At 42.7% G+C, this 21,907-nt stretch overlaps 1 protein-coding gene and 1 long non-coding RNA gene across 5 annotated transcripts in view; both read left to right on the forward strand.

The window, feature by feature from the left end:
- Window positions 1-21,907, forward strand: part of SH3KBP1 (SH3 domain containing kinase binding protein 1) — a 334,252-nt gene that overhangs the window by 108,808 nt on the left and 203,537 nt on the right. The gene's annotated exons all lie outside the window — the stretch shown is intronic.
- LOC121103451 lies at window positions 8,208-9,839 on the forward strand. The gene is made up of 2 exons (XR_005835672.1): window positions 8,208-9,066; window positions 9,594-9,839. It is a non-coding gene; the product is annotated as an uncharacterized LOC121103451 (long non-coding RNA).

The following is a 21,907-nucleotide window of genomic DNA, read 5'->3' on the forward strand; positions in this document are numbered from 1 at the left end:
GGGGGGGGGCAAATTCTTGGCACTCTCTGTCAGTCTTTGGGCTAGTCACATTCCTGCTAAATTTCAGCTGCACTCTGTGTGGGCACTGTAAGGTAAGGGCACCATCTTATTTTTGCCAGTGTGCAAGAGGTAAATTAGGCTGTGGTGCTTGAGAGTGAAATTATTAAATATCAATGGGGGATAATAAATGTAAAGTAGCATGCAAATCTTTCGATATGAAAGCTGTTTCAGTGAAAACACAGCTGCTAAGATACTTTCTTAGCTATAATTGAGAACGTAATTTTCTTTAAGGCCATTTAAGCCACATATTTAGTGCCTTTGGGTCATTAAGAAGCACAAATGTGGGTGAGTCTCTGAAAAAGATGAATAAACATGGAGTGGAGGATGCTTGCAATGCAGAATGGCAACATCGAGGGCCCAGGAATTCTGAATAGACCAAGGACTAATTTGTTGTGTGGCTTACTAATAGACTGGAGTCAACACTTAACTAATATGGCCAATTCTTCCATCTGGAGTTAATGTTTACACAAAAATTTCCCCAGTAATGAATGGTTTAGAGTAAGCAGGCATGTCGGCTTAAGATACAGTACTAATATTTCATGAGAAAAATTGAATGAGGCGTGATGTTTAAATCAATAATTGAAAATGGGAGGTAGAACTTTCCCAAGGAAAAGGGAAAGGCTAAGTAAGAGCAGTTAATTGGAAGAAAATCAAGCCCACCCAATATTTAGACTGTTCAGAGGCCAAGTGAATATGAAAGAAAAGAAACCCTTCTCTAGTTCATTGACGTCATCACTTTCCTGGCATATTGTGGCGCTTTTGATGGTGGTGTGTGCTTTACCTCAGCCAGGCTGACAGGAATGGAGGGAGTGTTGCTGGGCATTGGTTGTGTACTTGTGAAGACCTGTGAAGAGATTTGCCTCAAGTCAGGGTGGACTCCTTCTGCCCTTGAGTCTGATAAAATCCCCTAATGTCAGGCCACAGATGGAATTTCCACAGACAGTGCTCTGGGGACTGGTGACAAATTCTTTGTGAAAACTCTGTATGACATTACTGGATGGAGAGGTTTTCAGGAAGGGATCGGGGGAAGTGCTGTTCAGCTGTAGCTTTGCTTATCGCCCCCACCCTCAGAAGCCCGGGTGGAGTGACACTCAGACGGCCTCTTGGCAGGCCTGGCTGTGTTTTGAGGTCTAGCTTTGTAAAGTAGGACAGCCCTTGCAATTATGACTTTTTCAAGTCAAAACGTTTCTGGATTTCTCTATAGTTTGAGAATATAGTTTTAAAAACATGAAGGTGAAGATTCACGTTTCTGTGTTTCAATAAATTCTTGAAATGTATTGGGGAAAAGAGTATAAACTAGAATTTCCTCAGGTTTAAAAGTTAACCAGCCCAGCATGTCTGAAGATTACCAAAAGGATGTACACGGAGATTTATTTTTACTTTGTTGAAATGGTTACTTATAAAAGTTAAGACGTAAAAGCCAAAGTGCACACTACAGAGTAGGAAATCAGGTCCTTTTATTTATACCAGAAAATAGGAGAAAGATAAAATCAGGGTCAAACCCTCAAAGAAGGCAATCCAGAAAGACTCTACAGTTAGGATGATGGGAAATGTTTTTGAGCCGTGGACCACTTGACTTTGGTGACTGCGAAGTCACCGATTTCCCAGGATCCTGCCTTTTCAAGTCAAGTAGCATTTGCGAAAACTGATGACCAGCCAGTTGCTCTGTTTTCTACAGAAGGGTAGCCCTGGCTGACAGGGTGTTCTCAGGACATGACCCCAAAGCCACATGCCTTTCACACCGTGATTCTGTCGTCCGGGACCTGGGATGGAAATGCCAGTCCAGACCCTCCTTGGCTGTTTGTTGAGCTATTCTGAAACTGATGATTCTCATAGATGTGTGTGCACACCTGCATATAAGACTGCAGATTGCTTGGTGAAGTTTGCCTTTGAGTTCAGAGATAAGAGCTGACATCTGTGGAAGCAGCGGGTCAGAGAAGACAAGTGAGCACGGATGACTCAGACATGCGCACGAACCTGTGGCTTCACAGTTACAGAAAGTAAAAATACATTTTCTGCTCAATTTGAATAATTGGAAATGAGGTAAAATTCCAAAGAGTGAGTTGTGATCTAGGACAGAGGAGCCCTGGAATGAGTGACGGCTTGGTGAGCTGGAGGTGGAAAGAGGAATGAAACAGCCATTAAAGTGACCTTCATGATGGATGGCCTCTCGGACCTGGGGCATCTCTTCTTATGGGTGTCTCTGTTCTCCGTGTGTGTGTATGTGTGTGTGTGTGTGTGTCTGTCTGTCTGTATTTCTCTCTGTGTCTGTCTGTGCCTCTGGGTGTCTCTGTCCATCTGAGTCCATCTGTGTGTGTGAGTGTGTCTGCAGGTCTGGGTCTGGGTCTATGTCTGTCTGCAGGTCTGTCCGTGTGGGCGTCTTTCTGTCTTACTGCCCCGGAGTAAACTGGCTGCTCCAGGAATTCTTGTTAGGCAGACTGGGCTGGGCTGGGTTGCTGCCACATCTGGTTTCTGACCAGTGCAGAAATGCTGCAAGCAGACAGAAATAGGTGCACCGCAAATTCCCACGCAGTGAGCGGGTTCCCTCATGGTCATGTGATACCTGTCACAAGGGTAGGGGAGCCGAGGAAGGGAGAACTGGAAGGTTTGGAATTGTGTTTAATTTCGGGCTTCCATCCTCTGCCCCACCCTCTGCCTGACAAACCACCCACGCATTTCTCATTTGGCATTACTTTCATCCTCGCCCATCTCCTTGGGATATTCCCAGAATGCTGGATGCTTCCTTTTGACTTTCTCTTGTGCAGAAACCATTCCTCCCAGGAGTCATTATTATAGCTCCCGTTAATTTTCGTGTTCAGTGTTCAGTGTTGCAAAGGAGAGGAAATGAGGGAGTGTGGGTGGTGACTCAGGAACCTGGGGAAATATCCCTTATTTTGTCTAGAATTTTCCCCTTCAATATTTAAAAACTGGCCCCGAGCTATTCTGGCCTTGATTTCTGATTGCTATCTTTCCTTTGACCTCTCTCTCATTCCATTTCTTCTTCCTCGTTGTTTTCTTTTTTCTCTTGCTTCTGCCTCGAGAGTCCCAAAGCTTCCCAAAGCTGTTAGAGGTGACTGGTAACTCCCTTTATTGAAAGATTGCTCTTCGACTGTTTGAGATCGCTGCCAGCAATGGATTTCTCCTAATGTCACACCCAGAAGCCAAAGGGACTCTCTTACATCTCGGTAATAGCTTTGAGTTTTTGAAAAGGACACTGTCATCTACAATTATTTAAATAGCTTTCCTAAGCTATTTTCCTTCTTTTTCTCTTCTACTTGAATCAGTGTTTTGAATCTCTTTATTTATTTTTTTTACCACCAATCCAGGTATTTTCTTTCTTAGATAATGTAGGTATTTAAAATTTTTTAAATGAGGAAGGGAACATGAGATCAAAGTAAATCATCCCACCCTCTAGAGATGACCATGGTTGAGAATTTCTTTCTAGCTTTCCAGTCATTTCCCGTAAGCATGGATAGGTATTTATTATTTTTCTACAAGAATGGGATCATACTGTAGGTGGTGTTTTGTAACCAATTTTTTTTTTAGTTTTAATTGTAGTAAAATACACATAACAAAATTGTAACCAATTTTTTAAGTATTCAATGACTATTAATATTTTTATTTTTGGAACAAATAAAACTGAAATAAAACTGATGTTTAGCAAAGGAGAAAAATGAAAAAAATGGGGCACTAAAATATGCATTCTTCAACCTCATTTTACATGGGTACTGAGTTTTTATTGTAACCAATTCTTAAGTTTAATCTTCTATAACACTGTAATGTTTTGCAAGCTTTGTAAAGTTGCAGAGCTGTCTCCTCAAAGGCAAGACAGAGAGAAGCAGAGCCCTACTATTGAGGCAGGACTGGGGAGCCCAGGCCCATTCTCTCAAGGCCATGGTCCGTGGTCAACCCCCCCACAGCCTTGAGGGCCCTGAGGCATCCCAGCTACTCTCGGTAGTCAGCTTTGAAAACATACAGCCCTACCTTACAGTGGCTCAATTGTTAATATCTTTGATTGCTCTAATTTTCTCAGAAAGAGCAATTGTGAACATCTTTTCAGTCGACCGGGGAGCATATCTGTGGTTTACCTCCCTTGGATAAGTGTCTACAAGTTGACCTCCTGGGTTTAGAGTAAGAGTGTTTTTGTTTTTGAGATGTATGATCCCTGTTGTCAACTGGCCTTCCCCAAAGCATGCCAACTCAGACTGCTACCAGTAGTTTAGGAGAAGGCTCCATTACCCCTTCCCTGGGTAGGCTCCCCCTTAAAAATTCAGTGTGTCCCACCTTGTGTCTCATTGTTTGATATTTACATCTCTGGTTACTACTAAGTTTATATTTTCATGTATCTGTTCACCATAGGTGTGTAGTTCTTCTTTGGTGACCTGTCTATTCATAACCTTTGTCCATTTTAAATTTAGGTGTTTGTTCATGAATCCCAGGATAAGAGCCCTTGGTCTGTGAGTGTATGTGTATATTTTAAATGGGAGAGGATTGTGGGCCAAGATTCTCGTAGTCAGATTTCAACGTGAGAACTTGGAAAGGATAAAACTCTGGATTTTTGTCTGTGATTGTATCATATTGGATGTCTTATCTGCCATTTAGAAATGCTCCATAATATTTGTCAGAGAGAGGGTTAAAGCCAACAGTTACATTAAGTTTGGAGACATTTCTAGGGTTTTACTTATCTTTGTTATTCTAGTACCCAAACTGGAATGTGTATGTACGATCTTTTGGCTTATTACAAGCGCACACTGCATTAAACATCTTCTACTTGAGAAAACACGACGTGCCCCATGTGCTTTTTGGCACTTATGTCATGAGTCACATCAGCCTTACAAATAGCACTGCAGCTTTGGGTGTCTGTGCCTGGAAAGTAGTTGACTTTTTTTTCTTTCCGTTTGCCAAGTGATGCTAAATCAATAATAATATTGATTTGAAAAGGAGAAAAACATGTGGTGAGTATTTGCCATGAAAATAAATTACAGGGACGCCTGGGTGGCTCAGTCAGTGAAGCATCTGCCTTCATTTAGCTCAGGTCATGATCCCAGGGTCCTGGGACCGAGCCCCATGTTTGGCTCCCTGCTCAGCAGGGAGCCTGCTTCTCCCTCTGACCCCCATTCTCCCTCTCTCTCTCAAATAAATAAAATCTCAAAAAAGAAAATAAATCATAATGCAGGTTTAAAATAATATCGTTCAATATAATCTTATAAATAAAGTTGAAAGCCTCTTTTGACTTCACAGGAGGTTTCACTATTTCAAGATAAGAAACTTTACATGGATCTTACTAATTAAAAAAAATTATGTGCTGAATTTAGGCAGACAGGAAAATGAGATGCAGAATGTCAAGTTCTCTTTCTTTTCAACCTAAATACCTCCAACAGTTGCATCCAGGTTTTTGTGGATGTAGGAAACGTCTTCAGTAGTTAATGTATTCATATGTTGACTCATAAGTCAGACCATGGGATTACTCATCTCCAAATGCAGAATTGGGGATCGGTCGTGGAAAATTTTGACTTCGTTTTAATCTTCCTATTGTGAGCATCCATTTCATTCTGAAAACTCAGCATATTCTGTTTGTCCCAAACAGACACCACAAATGAGTGTTTTGTATCTGTTTCTTTTCCTTCAAGGAGAACTCAGTTCTTTGCTCATACTATCTAAGCTCCAAGACAAATGCCAGCCAAAATTGCTTGGTGTGGCCAGGAATGCCCATGGTACATGCTCTTTGGTTATGTGGCTGAATCAGTCACATTAGATGGATTTTAGCTTCACCCTGAGTGGTTACTGGGGCTATGGATAACATGTATTGATTTACATCTCTCATTTATAAGGCAGGGTAGGAATTATAAAGCGATGCTGTTAATTTTGGTTGAACCCCAGGTATTACAGTGTGTTTTTTTTTTTTCCCTTCAACATATCGTGGAGCCTTAAAACAGAGTCACCAGCATGTCCTTTGTGTATTTAACCTTTGAGGTGTGCCTCTCATTGTTGCGCTGGGGTGGTTATAGCTGACTGGCCCAAGTGGGACATAGAGCAGCAAGATAGCTCAGGATGATAGTCAATCCAGTGATTCCCTTCATCTGTGTTTGTGGTTGGGTAAAAATCTCATTAATTGCAGCTAGCATGTGTGTTTTGTGCGTCTGCGTGTTGTGTGTGTGATTGTAATTGACAGGAAAACTGATACCAGTGCAGTGCGTTCTTATCAGCACATCTCCTGCCTGTGACCCAAAGCCACACCTGTCACTTGTGGTGCTCCCCAGCGTGCTCTGGGTTCCGAGCAAATTAACCTCCAAGTCAGAACTGCCCAAAGTCTGCAGGAGCTGAAGCTAAGCCACTCTGTTGGTGTGGGGGCAGGGAGTAGGTTTATCAGGGGAGGACAAGGGCAGGTTGAGAAGTTGTTCTACATCTCTGCCAGTTAATTATTGCAGCTTCGCAGCATGTATGAAAGGAACAATGTGAATAACATCAATAGTGATTATTTTCCTTCGTTATTCTGTCCACCTGCTATTTACTGTGAACATTCCAGGGAGAAGAGATAAGCCAAGGCTACATTTTAAAAATCCAGAGTCTCAAAGCATGCTTTGTCTATCTTTCTGGTGCTGATGGGTGAGGATGGGGCAGGGCTGTCATCAGATTTTTAGATCTATTTTTAAACTTTGAGGACAAATTTTATAAATATGAGCTGCTGCTGCTTCTTTTTAAAAAATCCCTTTCTATTCTAAAAATAATTTGCTGGGAAAAAGTTTGTGAATTGTTTATTAAAGAGAGACTCAGAGATTCAGCTGAGTGTGTTTCCTTATAAATAAAGGAAAAAATCACCTCGCAGCTACTGTCTGAAAGCAGATGTGGCTTCTTGGGAAAGATTTCTGAGATGTAAATGCCGATGTAAGAATGTGGAGGAAAATTCAGAACTTTTCCTTCTGGCCTCCCTTTCCAGACCCTTCAAACCCTACTCATTTCTTATCACTGAATTGGTATGTTTTCCCTTTTGGAAAGGCATTTCATTCTCCCCGGGGGTATAAATGCCCCCAGCTTCTGCTCTTACCAGTCCCCTTAGTCACACTCCTGTCTCCTGTAACACTTGGTATCGTGCTGTCACGATCACTGGCATTTACCATAGGCCACTCAGTGTTCTAAGCTCAGTTCAGATTCTGTTTTATTTAGTTGTCATAATAATCCTTGAGTTAGGTGTCACCAATATTCTCAGTTTAAAGAGGAACTAGGCTGAATATGGCTCCCCAAAGATGTCCACATCCTAATCCCCAGAACCCACAAATTATGTTACAGATATATTATGTAGCAAAAGGGACTTTGCAGCTTTGCTTGAGTTAAGGCTCTTAAGATGGGAAGTTGATAATCACCAGGGGCCTTATGAGAGGGAGGTGTACAGGCAACAAAAATAAAAATAGCTAAGTCAGAGTACATCAAAATTGAAAAGTCCTGTGCATCAAAAGACACAATTAACAGAGTGAAAAAACAATGGAATGGGAGAAAGACTCTGTAAGTCATGTATCAGAATAATAACCCTGGTAACAACAACAAAAAACAACCTGATTAAAAATGGGCAAAGGACCTGAAGAGACATCGCACCAATGAAGATTTACTGTCGGTAAACAAGCACATGAAAAGATACTCAGCACCACTCATCATCAGGGAACTGCAGATCAAAACCACAGTGAGATATCACCTTACTCCCATTAGAATGCCTACTATTTAAAAAAAAAACAACACAGAAAATAACAAGTGTTGGCGAGGACGTGGAGAAGTTGGAACCCTCATGCACTGTTGGTGGGAATGCAAACTGGTGCAGCCACTGTAGAAAACAATATGGAGGTTCTTCAAAAAGTTAAAAATAGAACTACCCTACGACCCAGCAATTCTACATTCAAAAGAATTGAAAGCATGTTCTCAAAAAGATATTTGTAGGCCCGCGTTCACAGCAGCATTATTCACAGTAGCGAAAAGGTGGAAGCAACCCAAATGTCCAGTAATGGATGAATGAATAAACAAAATGTGGTATATACATACAATAGAATATTATCCGGTCTTAAAAAGGAAGAAAATCCTGACATGCGCTACAACATGGATGAACCCTGAACACCTTACGCTAAGTAAAATAAGCCTGTCACAAAAAGGAAGCTACTGTGTGATTTCGTTTACATGAGATACCTAGAGTAGTCAGACTCAGAGACGGAAGGTTAGGATAGTGGTCACCAGGAGCTGGAAAGAGGTTGGAGTGGGTAGCTGTTATTTGATGGGTAGAGAGTTTCAGTTTTGTAACCTGTTAATCTGTTAATGAATATTATTTATCTTTAGTCTATGAATGCTAAATAAAGGCAGATATTTCCAGGCACAAATCAGCGGGCAGTTTCCCACTACAAAATACTTTTTCAGCTTCAAACCTAAGCTTTGGAAACCAGGCACCTAAAATTGGGCCTTCTACTTCCCAGAATGAGTTTTTTTTTTTTTTAAGATCTTATTTTTAAGAAATCTCTACACCCAACGTGGGGCTTGAACCTACAACCCTGAGATCAAGAGTCACACACTCCACTGACTGAGCCGGCCAGGGGCCCCTGGAATGAGTTATTCTAAGCTGAGGTTTTGGATGTTTCTTTCTTCTTTGGGGGATGTAGGTGGGGAGAGAGAGGCCTTTCAATAATACACATTAACTTTTGCCATAAAATTATTAGAAACAATGAGTGTTTTTTTTCTTTTTCAGTGGACAAGGTCTTTGTAATCGTGTCACACCTCTAAGAAGACCTCAGGGAAAAGAGTAGATTTTGCGAAAAAAATTTAGAAACTTCTGGATGGAAAGAAATAGAATTGATAGAGTAAATAGACAAATGACAAACCGGGGAAATTCTCCAACATATGAAAGACCAAGGGACAATTATTTAATATTCAGAGAGCTCTTAGAAATGAAAGGGAAAGAGGCGAAATGCTTTGTAGTGAAACTGACAAAGGACATGAGCAGGCAGATCACCGGAAAAGAAAGCCAAATAGATGGTAAGCATGTGAAAAGCTGATCAACCTTAATTTGTACTAATTAAAGAAATGTAAATTAGATTTCATTTTCTGTTATCAAATTGGCAAAAATTTAGAAGTTTAAAGATATGGAATATAGGGAAGTCGGCACTCGTTCATGTTGTTAGTGAGAGTATAATGGAGAAAAACTGTTCTGAGGCTAATCTTGTTTGTCTGTTAAAAGTAAGGATGCACCAGACTGCAAAGTGAAATAAAGAAATTTCACTTTCAGAATTTGTTCCCCAGTTACACATGTGTGTATGTGCAGAGTTGGAGACACAGTGATGCTCACTGTAGTGTTTGTAATTGCTAAAGACTTAAGACTACCAGATAGTGTCATGGGGGCTATAACCTGGAGGGGAGAGGACTGTTTCTCTCCAGCCTCAGATTATAGTAAATTAACCATTTAGCCAAGGATACAGAAATTCAGCAGAAGGGGGATGGCCTCGGGGCAGGAGCAGATGAAGTATCTATCAGGGTGTGTTTCAAGCACCCATCTCCACCCCTAGATTCCAATGGTCTACACAGCAGCAGAGATTCTGCCAGATCTCAAAAACAGCCAGTTTGCTGTGCCACGAGTTTTCTCCATCAGCATTCCAGAAGAGCCAGTAATGACAGCTGGTGTACTTCCGTTTATGGTATGGTGAGAAACATGCAGCTCCCATGGTTCGTGAACCAAACTCCGCTCCAGCAAGCCCATGTGTTCATCCAGGGGAGTGGAAGACAGAGACAGTAGCCACATGTCCCTGAGGAGGTATCCTTGCTCTGATTTTCTATCCCCTCATTTTCCTACATCACCCCCCACCCCCACCCCCGTCTCCAGCTCTGACTTAGCACTCTTTAATCTGGGTGGTTCTGATTGGTCAGACTTCCTAGTTCTGAAATCTCCTTTCCTGCACAACCAGATCATCCCCTCAGATACTGGCAAATCCTACAGTTGGGTTCTGTGCAGCCATGGGGAAGAGGGGCAGAGCTCTGATAGCAGAAGAGGTCCAAGAGACATCGCCAAATGGAAGAAAGCAAGATGCAAACCACCACATATTGTATGAGTCCATTTCTGTTAAGAACAAGTAGGGACACACACACACACACACACACACACACACACACACACACGACTCATTAATAGTTCCTAGGGGAGCAGGGCTGGGATTTCACTGGGGAATGGGAGTACTTTTATGTTTTGCTTTGTATCCTCTTTTACAGTTTATTTTGTGGAGCAAGCATGTATGAGTTTAGGATGATTAATTTTCAAAATCAAAGCACTGTATAGGTATATAGATTATGGTATTGAAAGGCGTGTGAGGATCCAGCAGCTCTGTGTCCCTTCTCATGTCCTTGTCTTCTAGGAGACGCTTTTCAGTCCAAGCTGTTGCTTCTAGTATCCGCTGCTGTACTTCTGAGTAATAGGCATGCACTTCTGTCTCTTGGTTTGTCAATTCTAGATATTATCTGTTACCTGTTATAGTAATTAAGGATTTCAGCTCACTTAGAGCCCCCCCCCCCACCTTACCCCATCCTCCCTATATGCTTGCAGCTCAGGTTTTGGTCTAATCTATATTTAATGTGTTCATTATTATAGCAATGTTAATATTGAGTATTGAAACAAGAATATAATTCTTTTATATGACTTCCTGTTTTTCCTACAGATAACAATTCTTTGTTTGTTGAGTTATCCCCGGACATGCAAATCTTTTCATACCTCGAACTAAACAATTCTGTAAAATGCCTCTTGATCCACCCCCGCCCCCACGCCCCACAAAAATACCAGCACCTTCCAACATGAACCGGTTGCTCTTGAAGCTGCTGCCTAGAAGTCAGCCAGGAAATTGCCACCACCCGTTTCATTATTGACTGTCCTGGGTCCTGGCTCCTTTGCTCTCTGGTTTTATTCACTGGATTTGGTGGGATACACCCTCTAGTAGCTCTCTCAGAAAGAGTGCACGGAAGTACATTTCTTGAGATTTCTGCTAGACCAACCACAGTAGGAGTCAGATACTGGGAAGTTACTCCTTTTCAGTACTCACCCCACCTCAGGGCCTCGCTCGTGTCTGTTGGCAGGTGGGGCTCCCACTCCTGATGCTAGAGCCTGACACCTCTGGGACCCAGAGGCTGTGCCTTCATCCACCAGATCTCATTCTATCTTCAAAATATATTAATCGTCCATTTTACAAACAACAAAAGTGAGGCACCGTGGTCACACCCTGCTGCAATGTCAGGGCCAGAACTTGAACTGAAGAATCAGCTGCGTGAGCCAGTGCTACTGCCTTTCCAAACCCAGCTGCTCCTTACTGGAAGGAGAATTAACAGTAGTGCGCCCTGAGTGATAAGTGCCAAGCGCACGGTCACGGATACAGGGCGAGTCTAATGAGTGCCCGCCTGTGTCTGCTTCCTGAGCACTTCAGCTCAAGTTAGCCATCCTTTGCTAGAAGTATCTTCCCGGTTTACATCAAAAACCAGGGATGTACTGTATGGTGACTAACATAATATAATAAAAAAATATAATAAAAAAATAAAGTAATACCAGAAAAAATAAATAAATAAAATGTACTTTTTTGAGCCTCCAAACAGGAATTATTTAAAAAAAAAAAAAAGGAGTATCTTGCAGTCTTCCTGACTGTGCATGTGTGTGTGAGCATGTGTGGGAGTGTGAGAGAGGGATTGATTTACAGTTATGCTTCTAGCTCCTCGCAATAATTAAAATGCTCTGCCTATCATTCATATGAGCTCAGTATGATTATTTTTATTGCTCCAGTATCTAGTTCCAAGCAATGCAAGACTTTCACCCCCTCTTCCCGCTCCTTTTGTGATCTGAAATGCCTCATTACTTAGCAGTTTTCTGCTGATTGCACAGTTTAGCATTTGATCTTTTTGTTAACCATAGTCAGGTGACCACACATAGGGTAATTAGATTAACCTGCCCCTCCTCTTCTTTACTGAAACAATATAAAATCTGGTATTCTGTTGGCACATGCTTTCCTTAGATTAATGATCTTGGAGCTGCTGTGTGGAAATTTGCATAGCTCCCTACAGCTCTGAGAAATGAAAATGCCCAGCTGTCTAAAAGCTTTAATCAGGAAATGAGCATGAAATGGCATTGTTTTGTCACAGGCTTGGAATAATTTATTCTTGACAATCGAGTTATCCGGGATGGAAATGTATGTAAACATTCTTTCAACAACCAGTAAACAGGTGCTTTTTTGTTAAAACTTCAAGAATTTCTTTACTTGGCAGTGGCTTTCAAATCATTGGTCCTCTCACTGCTCACTTCTTGAAGTCTATTCTATGGTCATATTTCTTGTCTCTCCTCTTTTAAACGGCAGTTTATGGAAGTTGGCCTTTCAGAGCAAATGAAGAGAGTATACATGTGTAGGTGGGGCGTGATGTGACCACGGTGAGTGCAGGCTTGGCCGCGGGACTGCCTGGGCCTCAGTCCTCGCTCAGCCCTTTTACTGTGTTGCCCCCTCTTGGGACCCACTTCCCCATCTGTTGAAGAGAGAGAATAATGCTCCCTACTTCTTAGCGTGGCTGTGAGAGTTTAATGAGTTACTCCGTTGCAAACCCTTAGAACAGTACCTTGCTCATAGTATACTCTTCATAATTGCAGGTGAATTCCAAAGTTTTTAGATCTAGGGGAATGAAGGATAGATTTGGTTTCTGTATATATGTAAGAGATCCTACTGCATTTACGTTTTTCCATTAGCTTATTAGTCTTAGCAGCGGTTGTGACCATGAAAATTCACACTGAGTTAGACACACGTATTGCTGCCATTTATAGCAGGCACATAAGTAGATACTCGAACATCTGTTAGAAGAAGGATAGACCTCATAATGATAGCCACCATTTGTTGAGTGTCTGGGGATGAAAGATGACTGAGGCCTCTTCCTTACCGCTGAGGCCCTCACAGAGTAGCCGAGAGAGACCTAGGTAGAGTCCAGGGGTCGGTGCTGTGACGGATTCCCAGCAGGGGCCGCAGGAACCTGGGCTCTTCATCAAAGCTCTTCAAAAGGTGGCAGAAATGGCTCTTAGACCTTGAATGGCCCTTTCTTTTTGTCCAAGAGCAGACTGTTTAGCCTGTGATCCACCAATTCCTGTTTCCTGGGTCATGGAGTAGGTGTGTTGTTATAAGAAACATTTAAAAATTTTTCCAGAAGAGGCTTTGGGGAAAGTGCCCACCCCTCAGGGAGCTCAATTTGAGATCGGGTAATTACCTTTTTTTTTTTTTTTTTTTTTAAAGATTTTATTTATTTATTCAACAGAGATAGAGACAGCCAGCGAGAGAGGGAACACAAGCAGGGGGAGTAGGAGAGGAAGAAGCAGGCTCATAGCGGAGGAGCCTGATGTGGGGCTCGATCCCACAATGCCGGGATCACGCCCTGGGCCGAAGGCAGACGCCCAACCGCTGTGCCATCCAGGCGCCCCGGGTAATTACCTTTTTGAGCATAATTAACCAATCCCACACCATTTAAGTCTTGTTGTATTTGTATTCTGGGTACCAAAGCAAACGGTATTCTGCCTATGATAAAGCTACAAATAAGGTTTAATATTGCCTTTTTATATGCATTTTATTTTGTTTTCTGGGTTGTTGTCATGCCATTGATTATACTTGTATTTACAAAATTTTGAATTTTATATCATATTAGTTGGAAAAAAACATTGATTATTGGGCCTGGTGTGATTTTCTCCACATCTTAATTTTCCTATCTCCCCTTCTTGACGAAATATATGGACCGAGGTCTTTCTTTTAAGTTTTGTATCTGTTCATATTTTGGGACCCAGCAACACTGGGATCATTACACTAGCAGTGGAAAGGATATAACTGAACTGTATGAGTGGGCAGCAGCAACTTCTTCCTTGTTTGCAGAAAAAGTAGCAGTCAATAGTCTAATGATTGGGAAATAGTAAACACATTTCAATGATTACTATTTGTTTATTTCTTTGTTTATTTAAAGATTTTATTTACTTATTTGACAGAGAGTGAGAGAGAGTGTGAGAGAGCACAAATAGGGGGAAGGGCAGAGGGAGAGGGAGAAGCAGGATCCCTGCTAAGATCATGACCTGAGTTGAAGGCAAGTGTGTAACCGACTGAGCCACCCAGGTGCCCCTCAATGATTAGTTTTTAAATTAAAGTTTTGTTTGGCTAACACAGGCACATGGTACCAATTAAAAGGGACAAAATGTGTGCTCTCCCTGTCTCTCGGCTCCCCTGTTCCCCTCCCTGGAGGAAGTCTCAGTTATCAGTTTGTTCTGTATTACACAATGAAGCATGCGCACACTTCTGCAGAAATGCTAGCATACGTTATTAGGCTTTTTTACTTAGCAACCTGTCTTAGCAATCATCCTTATTGGTACTTAGAGACCCACCTCATTCTTGGAGAGAGTCGCATGGCATGGATTTACTGTAATTCATGTAACCAGTTCTCTACTGACAATCATTTGCATTCTTTCAGTCGTGCTAATTTAAGCAGTGTTGTAATGATTAACCTTGTGCATACACCATTTTGCACGTGTGCAAGTATACTTGTCGTTTAAATTCCTAAGAATGGAAATACTGAGTCAAAAGGCATAGACATTTAAATTTTTGATAGGTAATTGTCACATTGCTTCCCACAGAGGTTGTCCCAATTTATCTAACAATTTATACTCTCATTGGAGAGTATGAGAGGGTATCTTTCTTTACACAACAGCTAAAATTATATTGTTTCAATTATTGCCAGTCAGACAGATAAAAAAATAATTTTTCGCATCAGCAGCACTAATAAACTCACTGGGTATCAGAGAGATCCATCGAGAAGCTTTATGGTATTTAATACCAAGGAAAAAAGAGATCTCATCGTAGTAAAAATTATATACATTCGGTGTTTCTAGATTATTTACTTCTGGAGAGTTTTGTGCTTACTTCCCTCTATACTTACTACTCTTTGCATAGAAAGCAGCTGTGTGCTGGGCACTGCGCTGCGTGCTGTGAGAACAGACAGTACTCCGAGAGGGCCCGGACCCTCGAGAAGGCTGGTGTGAACATGGTAAGACAGTAGGTGTAAATGCTACACTTGCAGTAGCAGGACACAGCCAGAAGGATTCAGGTGTTTCTGTCCAGTGAGCACTGCACAGATATTGTCAAGTGAGTTCCACCATAATTTGCATTTTTCTTTTCTTTTTTTTTTTTTTTAAAGATTTTATTTATTTATTCGACAGAGAGAGACAGCCAGTGAGAGAGGGAACACAAGCAGGGGGAGTGGGAGAGGAAGAAGCAGGCTCCTAGCGGAGGAGCCTGATGTGGGGCTCGATCCCACAACGCCAGGATCACGCCCTGAGCCGAAGGCAGACGCTTAACCACTGTGCCACCCAGGCGCCCCATAATTTGCATTTTTCTTATGAGTGTGGTTAAGCATCTTTTCATGGGTTTGAGTCATTTTTTCCCTATGAATTGTCCTTTGCTCTTTTTTGTTGGGTTATTGATGTCTTTGCTGACACTTTGTAGAAGGTGTTCTCTCTCACGGGCAACATTCCCCCACTTGGACTTTTGTTGATGAATTGTCTTTCTTTTATTCTTGTTTTGTCTATTTTGTGGTTGTAGTTTTCCGTAATTCATCAGTCCTTTCTTTTGCAGCTTCTGGATTCTGTGGCAGAATGTCAAATACTCTTTCTCACTCCGAGATCGTAAAATATTTCTGTCATGTTTTCTTCTAGTGCTTTTAAAGTTTCATTTTTGAATGAGTAAATTTATTTTGAATGTCTAACATCCCCAGTTTAATAAGGAAATAGGTATTTCTTGTTTAAGGAAAATGAGGTAACGTGTGGATTTTCTTACTGTATCTTCTTCCTACTGCTCTTAAACCAGATCTGCATCCTGGCAGGTAAGAAGTTGGTTGTGATCCAGTGAACGCCAGCTGGGTCATTGTAGGGGTGATATAGATTTCCATGTGGTCAGAGCTTTGGGCTGAAATGGGAATAATACCCCTCATCTGTCATAGGTGTCCTGCCCATGACACTCTGCTAAATTGGCCATTCGTTTGACAGATAGTTATTAAGTGCTTACTAAAGCATGTCCAAACAGCTCATTGGTATTGACACCCTTTGATCCACGGGTAATAATCTAGGTGTTTAGCAGGGCATGGGCAGATATAAAGGCACCGACCATCATGCCGGTAATCACGTTGTACATATATCAGGAAGCTGTGTTACCTCTTTGGGACATGAAGGTAACTGTTCTTATCTTTGTCCGGCCTGTAGCACTTCCTGAACTCCTCTCAGCATTTATTCCCATCCTGCTGGTCAAGAGCTTCTTGCCTGGGCTTGTGTTATCAGTGATTCTTGGGAGATAATACTGCAAATGTATGATATTGCAAATATGTAGTTGAAGTTTTACATAGAAACGTGACAGTTGGTATCCTGTTACTTTAAAAAAAAAAAACCTTGTTAGCTTTGAGCTGAAAATATCGTAGGTCAATGATATGTCAGAGCACTTTTCTAAGTGGCAACATATTTTGTTAAATATAAGAAAGCCATTGTGGTATGAGATACTGGCATGGTTTCACTATGTAACTGGTAAGGGAAATGATGAAATATTTCAAGCATTAGAAAAAGACAGAAACTGAATAGCAAATACCAGTGTGTCCACCCCCCCAATTTATCAAATCCTCATATTTTGCCATATTTTCAGGTGTTTTATGTTTGTGTGTGTGTGTGTGTATTCTTTATAAGTCTTTCTAATGAGGTTGGTGCATTTTATGGTTCAACAGCATGGGTATTTTTTAAATTGTGATAATGAGATATATCTTTTTTAGAGAAACAGAATCTTACAGCTAAAGCTCCCCTGGTGCTCTGCTCTTGCTTTCACGATACTTACTGTGTCTTCCCAGGTGTCTTGAGATCAACTAGCCTTTTCTGAAGAGAGCCAAATGCTGGGAAAGCACAGTCTCCACAAGCAGCCAGTGTTCATGGGGTGGCTGCTCCTCAAATTTGCCTTTTATGTGAGGGGCGGGCAGGAAGAGATTATGCCTGTTGGGGGTGGGCAATGTGCTATTTTAGGATTCCGTATCTATTCAAAACTCTCTTGCAGTAGATTTGGGGTAAAGGTTTGTTTTAGTGATTTCCTTTTATCTCCTGCCAGTAGTAATTTTGCAAAAAGGTTTTCCATGAACTGGTGGAGGGGGGACAGCTGTGATCCCACTGCCACACCTGGCCCTAAAGGGAACCTTACCTGCAGAAAGAAACAGACCAGGTTTGAGGGCAGGCTGATGAATGACTCCTTTTTTTCCCCTGCCCTGCTTCTACCCTGAGCTGAGGGGACCCTGCCCAGCCTCACGCCAATGCAGAGGGAAGCCCAGGACCAGCATTTTCTGCAGGTCAGGGCAGCACCCAGCTCCCCCTGGTGTCAGTGGCACCAGCCTGCTCCGTGGGCCTGTACCGTTGGTGGCGGGAAGGAAGGCAGTATTTTAAGATGTGGGGAAAGCAGCTGAGGTGGAGAGGAAGGACCCCATGGAGGGAGGAGACCCACTCGGCTGATTGTGTCAATTAGATGAGTCATTCCTTGGCTCACCCACTTGGTAAGCAGCACCTGGTACATTCCAACCACTCGTCCCCTTAACGTTGATCCCAGGAAGCTTTTCCCTGAGATGAATATTAAGACACCCAAACACTAGCTTTTCATGTTTTTTACCTTCTAGAATGAGATACTAGCACATTTCAATTTAAAAGAAGCTATTGTCTTCTGGCTTAAGCATTCATATTGTTACTTTCAGTGGAAATAGCATATAGTGAAGTGCGGAGATCTTAAACACAGTTCCATGAAGTTGTAGGAATGTATACACCTGTGCACCCGTCACCCAGACCAGGTTATAGAACCTCTTCATCCTCCCCGTCGTTACCTTCCCAAGTGCAGCTGCTCTTTGGAGATCTCTCCCCATTGATAAGCTAGCTGTCTGTTGTTAAACTCCGCATAACAGAATCGTACTGCATGTGATCTCGGTCTGGCTTCTTTCACTCAACATTCTGACGGTGAAGTTCATCGGTTTTGTTAGGTGTTGTTCTTTTTTATAGCACTTTGCTATTTAATGATGACATTAATAATGACAAGAAACAATCAATCGGTATACTGCTCCCTAATTTACTCTTTGACCCTGAAGACGCCTCTGTGATGGTGCGAAAGCACTGAGCCTTAGACTTGTTTTAGAGATGACAAAAGAGCTGCTTCGAGGCGTTCAGTATTGCCCCCAGGTCACCCACCTAATAAATGATGATGCCAGTACTGGTGGTTTTTTGTTTTGTTTTGTTTTGTTTGTCCATTTACTGTGAAGCCTGCGTCTTACGTTGTGTCAAGGTTGGTGGTACAATGAGAGGAGGGAGGGGCCCCCAGACTGAACCTTCACTAGTGTTTTACTGGGGAGTATTTTAGTTAATTGAAAAAAGTTAAGGTTCAACCAAGCCAAGCCCCCAGCACCTGTATAGTAGTAATCGATAGGGAGGCTGAGGAGAAAAGCAGGAAAGCCAGCTCAGCAGCCAGCCCCATCCAGGCAATTCCACTTATCGCAAAGCAGACTACACTAGTCTAGTTCCCAGTTGCGTACAAATTATGCGTTTGCTCAGTGAGGCTGTTGTTTGCGCGGTGCTAAATGTGTCATGGCAAATTTTTGCTAGAGTGGCAGTATTGGGCTTTTTGGCCTCCAGATGTGGTGAGCCACATTGGGCTCTGATCAGCATAGTGCTCTGGGGAGCAGGAATGGTACAAATTATCCTCTCCCTTCACTCATGTTGCCCTTGTGACAGCGCTCGAGTGTTATCACAGCATTGATATCTTACTGATGGCCTCAGTTTTATTGTACATGAGGAATTTCCACTGTTGGGGCATCAGATTTGGGATAAAGAAAAGCTGGGTTTCCTTTACCTCCTAAGGAGTTTTGCCAATACCCTGATGATTTTGTAGGATTTTAAAGCAAGCACAGTTGTTGCTGATTTATATAGGTGGGGATGTATGAATTTCTCGAAGCCCCCATGGCCCACAGTCCTGGCCCAGGATGTGACCTCTACCACTGGAATAGTAGTAATTGGAGACTGAGGGTTGGGGGCTAGGAACACTCAGACCCAGGAAATCCAGAGCCCCATGACCTGGATCAGAACCGCGGAGAGCTCCAGGTAACCAGATTGCTGGCAGCCATAGGCAGGCAGGAGTTATTCCAGTGCCAAGTCCACCTTCCCTCCTCTGCAGCAACTTGTAGCCTGCATAACAAGGTTTTATGTGTGCATGAGAAAGGACTTCAAGGATTGGGGCCTCAGTACTGGTAGATTTATGGATAAAGCAGTACCTTATATTCTTCGGCTGTGGAGGGAAGTGAAGATTCCCACTGGAGCCGGCGGGGGTTGGGGGTTGATTTTGAGTCTCCCCCCTATAGCCATGGCACTAATTCTTCCTCGGAGGTGAGGTGTAGCAGGACAGCCCCGCCCAGAAGGCCCAGAGGCGGGTCCCACGGCCTACTATGCCCCTGACTAGCTTTGTGACCTTTGGCTGCTCTTGCATCCTCTCTGACTGGTCTCACGGTTCTTGAATGCAAAAATCTATCAGTCTGGCAGAATCAGGGTTTTATTATTTTTTTTTCAATAACATAACGACAGTGTTACTGTGAGGAGCAAGTGAAGAAATATCTGCTAAAACACTTTAATTTCTCTAAGCCCTTGCCCGTGTAAGGTTGTGTCATTGCCAGCATCGTCACCTATTTTTAGAGCCTACCAATAGGACTCCATGACATCAGATGTCTGTGAAAGTGAAGGTTGTTAGAGAAATGCACTCCCCATATTACACGTGCATGGTCATGGGCACTATGGGGCCAGCGTGCATGGCGGAGAGTTTGAGCCAGAATCCAGTACACAGGGATTTGTGGCTTGCTGTGCAATTTAAAAAGTTTTTAAATGAAAGGGTTTGTCCTGTGGTCTTTTGAAAGTAACTGGGGGATTTCTGTAGGGGAGTGACAAGAGCATACATTTGTTTTCAGAGAGTGTCTCTGGCGGCAGTGTAGAGGCAGGGAGACATTGTTGCCCCTCCGGCGGGACTCGGGAAGAGTGGTTGAGAGATGCACCCTGAAGCTAGTCGGGTTGGGTTCTGATTCTGACTCTTGTTTGTTTGGCAGGTTTCCTCAGCGCTCGGTGTCTTGGTGTGTGCGTCACTGGGGAATGGGGTTGTTATGAAGGCTACAAGTTGCCATCCAGGTGAAGCTCTGAGAGCAGCTTCGGCACGTGGCAAGCGTTCCCCTGTTAGCTGGTGTTCATGTGTATATTTTCTTGTGGTCAAATACGTATAACATGGAAGTTGCCATTTTAGCCATTCAAAATGTCCAGTTCAGCGGCGTTAGCTACATCAACGGTGTTGTGCAATCATCATCCTTATCTCTATCCAAAACTTTTTGGTTACCCCAAACAGAAACTTTGTAACCATTAAATATTGACTCCCACCCCCCCTCCCACTCCCTGGTAACCTCCAGTCTTTCCGTCTCTATGAATTTGCCTAGTCTAGCTGCATTATTTAAGTGGAATCATACAATATTTGTCCTTTTATGACTGGCTTATTTCACTTAGTATAATGGTTTCTAGGCTCATTCCTGTTGTAGCATGCCTCAAAACTTGACTCCTTTTTGAGGCTGTTGTTGGACACTTAGGTTGTTTCTACCTTTTGGCTACTGTGAATAATGCTGCAGTAAATGTTGGCGTACAAGTGTTTCTTTGAGTCCCTGATTTCAGTATTTTAGGGTATATACCTATGAGTGGAATTGCTTGGTCACTTGGTGGGTTCTATGTTTAACTTTGTGGAACTACCATACTGTTTTCCACAGTGGCTGCATCGTTTTCCATTCCCACCAGCAAAGCACAATGGTTCCAATTCCTCCATATCCTCATCAACACTATTTTCCTTTTTAAAAAAATTCTCACCATTTTATGGGTATGAAGATGTATCTCATTATGGTTTTGATTCACATTTCCCTAATGACTAATGATGTTGGACATCTGGTCGTGGACTTATTGGCTTAACGTATATCTTTTTGGAGAAACGTCTCTTTGAGTTCTTTGCCTGGTATTCATGGTTTTAAGGCAGCATAGGAGGAATGGAGAGAAACTGAGAGGTCGAGGAAGTAAATAGAGCCCAATGGGGTGACTGGTTAGGTATGGGGGCTAACACTGAGTTTTCCAGCCTGGATAAATGGATAGATGATGGGCTTTCAATAGCTCCCCTCCCTTCCAGAAAAGAGGCACGTCAGAGGGAAGGCGTTGAGTTTGGGGGAACTGCATCGAGCCTGTGTACCGGGTATTGTGCAGGCGGGGAGTCTACAAGCTGCCCTGCCATCGCCGTGTGTCTGGTTTCTCTGGAAAAATGTGGGGCATATTTTACAGTTTGTCTCCTCCCTGCTTCCATCTAAGAAGGAACTTAAGAAATATGGTCACTGTTAGGCTTCTCTGTGTGGCAAATATAAACAATTATTGAGAGGACAATGGCATCTGGGATTTATGAACCAACCTTTCTCTGGCGCTGCTGTCTTAGCCCTTAAGCACCTGCTTGATCAGGTCAGTCCTTCCAACCTCACAGGGTGCTGCTCGGAAGCCTTGGGTTTGAGCATTCTTAACAATCACAGATTCTAGGGGTGCCTGGCTGGCTCAGTCACTGGAGCTTGTGACTATTGATCTCTGGGTCTTGAGTTTGAGCCTCACACTAGGTGTAGAGATTACCTAAAGACGGACAGACAAACAAAAACCAATCACAGCTTCTGAAGTTCTCTCCAGTGATCACTCCAGTCTCTGAAACACTTGTCCCTCCCTCACTGTTCCCCAACTGCGTGC

The sequence above is a fragment of the Ursus maritimus genome (assembly GCF_017311325.1).
Source record: "Ursus maritimus isolate PB19 chromosome X unlocalized genomic scaffold, ASM1731132v1 scaffold_X1, whole genome shotgun sequence".
Lineage (NCBI taxonomy): Eukaryota > Metazoa > Chordata > Mammalia > Carnivora > Ursidae > Ursus > Ursus maritimus.